This window comes from Tenrec ecaudatus, unplaced genomic scaffold (assembly GCF_050624435.1).
Source record: "Tenrec ecaudatus isolate mTenEca1 unplaced genomic scaffold, mTenEca1.hap1 Scaffold_236, whole genome shotgun sequence".
Classification (NCBI taxonomy): Eukaryota; Metazoa; Chordata; class Mammalia; order Afrosoricida; family Tenrecidae; genus Tenrec; species Tenrec ecaudatus.
Window position 1 is genome coordinate 273,419 of NW_027458555.1, and position 6,388 is coordinate 279,806.

At 43.1% G+C, this 6,388-nt stretch overlaps 1 pseudogene; it reads left to right on the forward strand.

Moving 5' to 3' along the window:
* The first annotated feature begins 3,650 nt into the window (after positions 1-3,650).
* Positions 3,651-4,724, forward strand: LOC142436363 (transcription factor YY2-like; annotated as a pseudogene).
* The last annotated feature ends 1,664 nt before the right edge of the window (positions 4,725-6,388 follow it).

Sequence of the window (6,388 nt, forward strand, 5' to 3'; positions counted from 1 at the left end):
CTTACACTATCTGACGTCTCCCTTCTCCCACTTTTCTGTTGTCCATCCCCCAGGGAGGAAGTTATATGTAGAGCCTTATAATCAGTTGCCCATTTAGAATTATTTCTTTCCATTTATGTTTTAGTTTATTTTTATACTTCATTATCTGAATATAACACAAACAAGCCCTTGCTTTCCAGAACTTAGAAAGATTTTTAAAGAAAATCCCCCCAATATTTTAATGATCATCTAACTAAAGAATCAGAAATTATTTATATGTATTTTAAGTAGTAGTCACACACTTGTTCATGTTTCTTTTTTCCCACTATCTCATCCAGCTAATTGCTGTATGTTTATGTGTTGATACCAATGTAAATGTTTCTCTTACTGTGACATTCAACAGATTCTGAGTATTTCGTCAAAGTTCATCCTGCTTCAAACTCCTTGTATCCCATGGAAACTGTATAATATTTATAGTGTGTGAACAAATGTGTATGGTTAGTGGAGCACATTTAGAAGCCCACAGTAATAGAGTGTGGTACCACAGTAGAGTGTGGCAACCAGTGAAAGATGTTTTAGAGGTGAACAACAATAAATAAAATGAAATAAAACAGGAAATACTAGGGGGACTTGGCTAAGGCAGAGACAACCTTAACAAGAACAAAAGCCCAGAGGGAGGTGTATTTTCTAGTCTCTACAGCTCTTGTGTTTAAGGATGCCCAATGTTATGGCTTTTGTGAAAGACAGCACATTACCAATAAGGAATGACAAGGTGTAGGTAGACAGATGATACTAAGAGTCAAGGTGAATGGGGGAAGAAGCTTAAAAGTACATGAGATGAAGGAAGGTAATGGCTGATGCAGTCACTCTCTTCCTGCCTGTGGAGGAGAAATGCAAAGCCCTAGACTGTAGGTACAAGGTGCACAGCAGCACGGGGGAACTCCAGGGTGAGGTCTTGTGACTAGCTCTCAGAGGGTCTCTGCAAGCCTGGGATTATGACCACTTTTAGACAGCAGATGAAGCAACAGCAATCTAGTTGAGAGGAATTACTAATAGGTGGAAGAAGGACAAGCATGATGGTAGGGTAACGAGGAAGGTAAAAGGAAACAGAAGAAAGATCTAGGAAGCAAAGCTATGGATAGTGGTATAAGCATAGGTCTGTGCATATGTAAATACATTAATTCTGAAAATAGAGATCTTGACCTACATGCATATATTTATAAGGCAGTACACTAAGATAGTAGATGTACTTTGGGACTCTGCTCAAGCCCTCCCTCAATGCAAGAACACTTTGTTCTAACAACCTGACCTTCTTTGATGCTCACCATACCAGCATGATCACTGAAGACAAAATGGGTACGTAAGCAAATGTGGTGAAGGAGAATAGTGCCTGGCTATCAAAATATATACTATCTGAGGTTTTAAAGGCTTGAAGTTTAAAAGAGGCTATCTAGTAGAGAAGCAATGGACCCACATGGAAGAAGCTCATCATCCTGTGTGATCATGAGGTGTCAAAGAGATAGGGTAATAGGCTTCATAAGACCACAAAGAAGCAAGCAAAACCCCCCAACACATTGCTGAGAATGAGGGGGGTTGTAGTAGAGACGCCACCTCTATCTGTAAACAATGGGACATCCCCTTACAGAAGGGTCACACTGAAAGGATGAGTCAACCTGGGGGCAGGATAGCACTGAGGAAACACAAATATTATTAGGTTCCTTGAGGCTTCCTCACACCCCACTATCATGACTCCAATTCTGCCTTTCCCTGTGGGCTAGACTGGAGCATGTGCATAGGTACAGAAAAGAGATAAGAGTTCACAACATACCGAATCTAGGAACAGGAATGGGAGTATTGATACCAGTCGGGGAAGCGAAAGGCAGGGAGGGGAGGGGAGGAAGGGGGAGCCAATCACAATGATAGACACATAACCACACACACACACCCCGGGGATAAACACACAAAACATGGGGGAAGAGAGATAGCAGTCAGTGCAAGATACAAAAATAACAATAGTTTAATATTTATCAAGGGGTGACAAGAGTGGGGGGGGGAGGAAGAGAGGGGATAAAAGGAGCTGATACCAAGGTCTCAATGGAAAGTAAATGTTTAGAAATGAATGATGGAAATATATGTACAAATATTCTTGATACAATTGAATTGTGGATTGTTACAAGTCCCCAATAAAATGATCTTTTTTAAAAAGCACATGAAATGGATTAAGGAAAGAGATGACTTATCATCCATTCTGTCATCTTGGACTAGAGCATGGGTTTCAAGCTCTCTAAGTAATGTTGACAGAGGGAAAACGACACAAACAAGGAGACGGCTTATTGTCTTGGGTTCTAGGATATCCCATCCATAGTCTTGGTCTTCTAGGGAGACTGGATTAGCTAGTGTCTGGGCTGGAGTTTGTGAAACATGCTTAACCAGGAACTTGGAGCGAGGAAAACAAAATGAGTGTGGTGGGGAGAGGCTGTGCTTTGATAAAGGAGAGCAGCATTAGTCTGAGTGGCTAGTTGGACATCATTGGCACAGCCCTTTTGTAACCCCCAGGGTGTTTCTGAAGGCAGAGGGGTGTGAGGTTGCAGTCCTAGGATAAAGGGTAAGGTTTAGGGCCCCTCTAAAACTGATCTGCAAGTCATGGTAATAAACAGATGCACAATTTGTTTTAGACTCTCTTATGCCCAGTCACCATGCATTTCTGGAATCTCCACGTCATCATTCCTCTAGGTCTTAGGGACAGCCTTCCAGCTCAGGGCTCTGAGACAGGTTGGTTTCAGAGGAAGGTGGGCTTCCAGCTCCCTCCTTGATCAATATTCTTAATCTAAGCTTGACTAAGTATTAACTTCTTCTGGAAAGACTGTCAGCTTATGGAAAATTACAAAAGAACTAAAAGGTGATAATAAGTTCAATAGATGCATTATACTGGATAAATCTGCCTAACAAAGCCTCTTTAGAGTGTTGAAAAACAATGATGTTACTTTGAGGACTAGGTTTATCTGACCCAAACCATGGCATTGCCGATTACCGCATATGCATATATAAGTGGGACATTGAATAAGGGAGAAATAAGAAGAATGAATGTGGTTGAATTATAGTGCATGGGCATTCAAATAGGCAAACAAATCTGTTTTGGCAGAAGTAAGGTCAGGGTGCTAGTTAGAGGGTAGGAAGTGAGAGCTCACATTAAATACATTGGACATGTTGTCAGAGGTGACCAGTCCGTGGAGAAGGATGTTTTTGGTTTTTTTTGGTAAATTAGAGGGGCAGTGACAAATAGGAATCCCTCGACTACATGGATTGACACAGTGACTGAAGCAATGGGTTCATCCTAAACTGTGAGGATGCTGCAGGGGTGGGCAAAGTTTCATTCCCTTGTGCATAAGGTCCCTGTAAGATAGAATGGACACCATCAGAACTATCAACAACAAGAGCCTCAGAAATTACTAATCAACACCCAAGGCGTGCACAAAATGCTAAATAGTTATGTTTACAAAAGTTATTTCCATGCCATCAAATGCACAAAAGCTCAGGAGACATTCACTGGAATTTAAGTTCTAGTTTAAAAGAAGGAATGGGCCCTGCCCACTCACTGCGTTCTTCCCTCTGCCTTCCTTCCCCGCTGCGGGACGCCTCCTCATACAGCCGGGAGCCCGGAGCCCGGAGCCATGGCCTCGGGCAACACCCTCTACAGCGCCATGGACAGCCCGGAGATGCCAGCCGAGATCGTGGAGCTGTGTGAGATCGAGGTGGAGACCATCCAGGTGGAGACCATCGAGACCACGGTGGTGGGCGAGGAGGACGTGGACTGGGACGATCGCGGAGGCAGGAGCGGCCATGGGCACACCGGCTACCACCACCAGCAGCAGCAGTCCATGATCGCGCTACAGCCGCCGGTCACCGTGGACCCGAGCCAGGTGCACCACCACCAGGAGGCGATCCTGGTGCAGACACGTGAGTTGGTGGTCGGCGCCGAGGAAGGCTTCGAGGGCCAGATCCCGATCCCAGTTCCAGCGCCGGCCAGCATTGGCGAAGAGGACGACGATGACTACATCGGCCGCAAGAGCAGCGGTAGCGACAGCTCTTGTGGGGCAGCGGCACCGGCAGGGGCGATGCGGGCAACAAGAAGTGGGAGCATGAGCAGGTGCAGATCAATCAAGTCGCTGGAGGACCAGTTCTCTGTCACCCTATGGTCGTCAGATGAAAAAAAGGTCTTGACCATGAGACTGGCTGGGGAGCAGATCATTGGGGAGAACTCCCCTCCTGACTAATCGGAGTACATGATGGGAAAGATGCTCCCGCCCGGAGGGATCCCCGGCATCAACCTCTTGGACCCCAAACAGCTGGCAGAATTTGCCAGAATGAAGCCAAGAAAAATTCAAGAAGATGATGCTCCGAGAACAATAGCTTGCCCTCACAAAGGATGCCCGAAGGTGCTCAGGGACAGCTCAGCCAGGAGGAGGCACCTGGACACCCACGGCCCTGCGTCCACCTCTGTGCCGAGTGCGGCAAGGCTTTTGTCGAGAGCTCAAAGCTAAACGACACCAACTGCTTCGCACTGGAGACAAGCCCTTTCAGTATAAGTTTGAAGGCTGTGGGAAGCGGTTTCCCTGGACTTCAATTTGTGCACAGATGTGCAGATCCACACGGGAGACAGGCCCTAGGTGAACAAGAAGTTTGCTGAGTCTACTGACCTGAAATCTCACATCTTAATACACGCTAAGGCCAAAAACAAGCAGTGAGAAACCGTGAGAAGGTAGCTCCTTCTCAGCTCCAGAAGCCTTTTCCAGAAGTGACTGGCAGACAACGCGCCTCTCCTTTGTAGATTGTTTCCAGGAAAGAATTTTAAAAATGAATCCTACATACCTAAGGGACATATTTTGATAAAGTAGTAAACATTTTAAAAACACAAACTTTATTAAGATGACATTGTTAAGATACCCTATCTTGCTCCGTAATCTCGTTTCAAAAAAAATAGTGTTTTTGTAAAGTGTACTCCCAGCAGGCGAACAGTTCATGAACTTCGCATCAAAAGACAATTCGTTATATGACAGTACTAAAAACGGAACTTCTTTTCACATTTTTATAAATATGGATCTCACCTGTTGCTTACAATTTTTTAAATTTTGTATTCTCCAAGTGTGCATATTGTACACTTTTGGGGGATATGCTTAGTAATGCTGTGTGATTTTTCTGGAGGTTGATAACTTTGCTTGTAGTATATTTTCTTTAAAAGAATGGGCAGTTACATGCATACTTCAAAAGTATTTTCCTGTACAAAAAATATTATATAGGTTCTGTTTGCTATCTTAATTTTGGTTGTATTCTTTGATGTCAACACATTTTGTATAATTGTATAGCTGTATTGAATCATGTAGTATCAAATATTAGATGTGATTTCATGGTGTTAATTTAAACCCATTTTAGTTACCTTTTTTCCTCTCCAAAAAATACTGCCAGATGCTGACGTTGCGTGTGCTCCCTTTGCTTGTTGAGTTACAGAATGTGGTGCTTGGTTGTAGAGTATACTGTACTTTGACTATCAGATGTGCATGCACACCATGTCACAGGGAGGGCGACAATTAAACGGTGGTCCTACAGACAGGAATGGCAGAATGAGCTCTGTAAGCACAGTCTTGTTGTCTTCTGTTGTCCAGAATTATCCTAATTCTTGAGCCTCCCAGAAATTGGAAGCTAAATAAAGCAAGTCAAGTTTTCCTTAAAAAAAAAAAAGAATGGGTTTCTTTTATTTAAAAAAAAAACTAATAAAATAAAGGTGATGCAAAACTCACTGAGAAATTGCTGCCCCTCATTGATTTATAACATTCTTCTGGAGGTGAGCTGTAGGACATTTTCTAAGATCCATACAGCATGTCATATGGCAGAGTATTTTCCCAAACTGGGGCTCTGTTTTGCAGGCATCACACAATGATTAGGTGTTAGTCACTATTTTCCTGGCAAGGGGAGTGTAAATCATGTAGTCCTCTAGAATGAGGAGTCAGCTGGAAGATCAGAGGGTCCAGCCAGTTCCTGGAATCAATGGTAGTTGAATGAGTTTTAGGTTGCTTGCAAGGGCTATAATCAATTGAATTGAAGTAAAATCCCAGGAGAAACTTCTAGCATAAACAGACCATAGATTAAAGCTTAATACGGAGTACTGAGATGGTATGAATAAACACCGCTTTAGTGTTTTGTAGTTTAAGTTCAAGTTATTGAGTGTAGATATAACAATGGTTGTGAGAGGACACTTACCACTACTTCAATACTTTCTTTTTAAAAAAATCATTGTATTGGGGGTTCGTACAACTCTTATCACAATCCATATATACATCCACTGTATCAAGCACATTAGTACAGTTGTTGCCATCATCATTCTCAAAACATTTTCTTTCTACTTGAGTCCTTG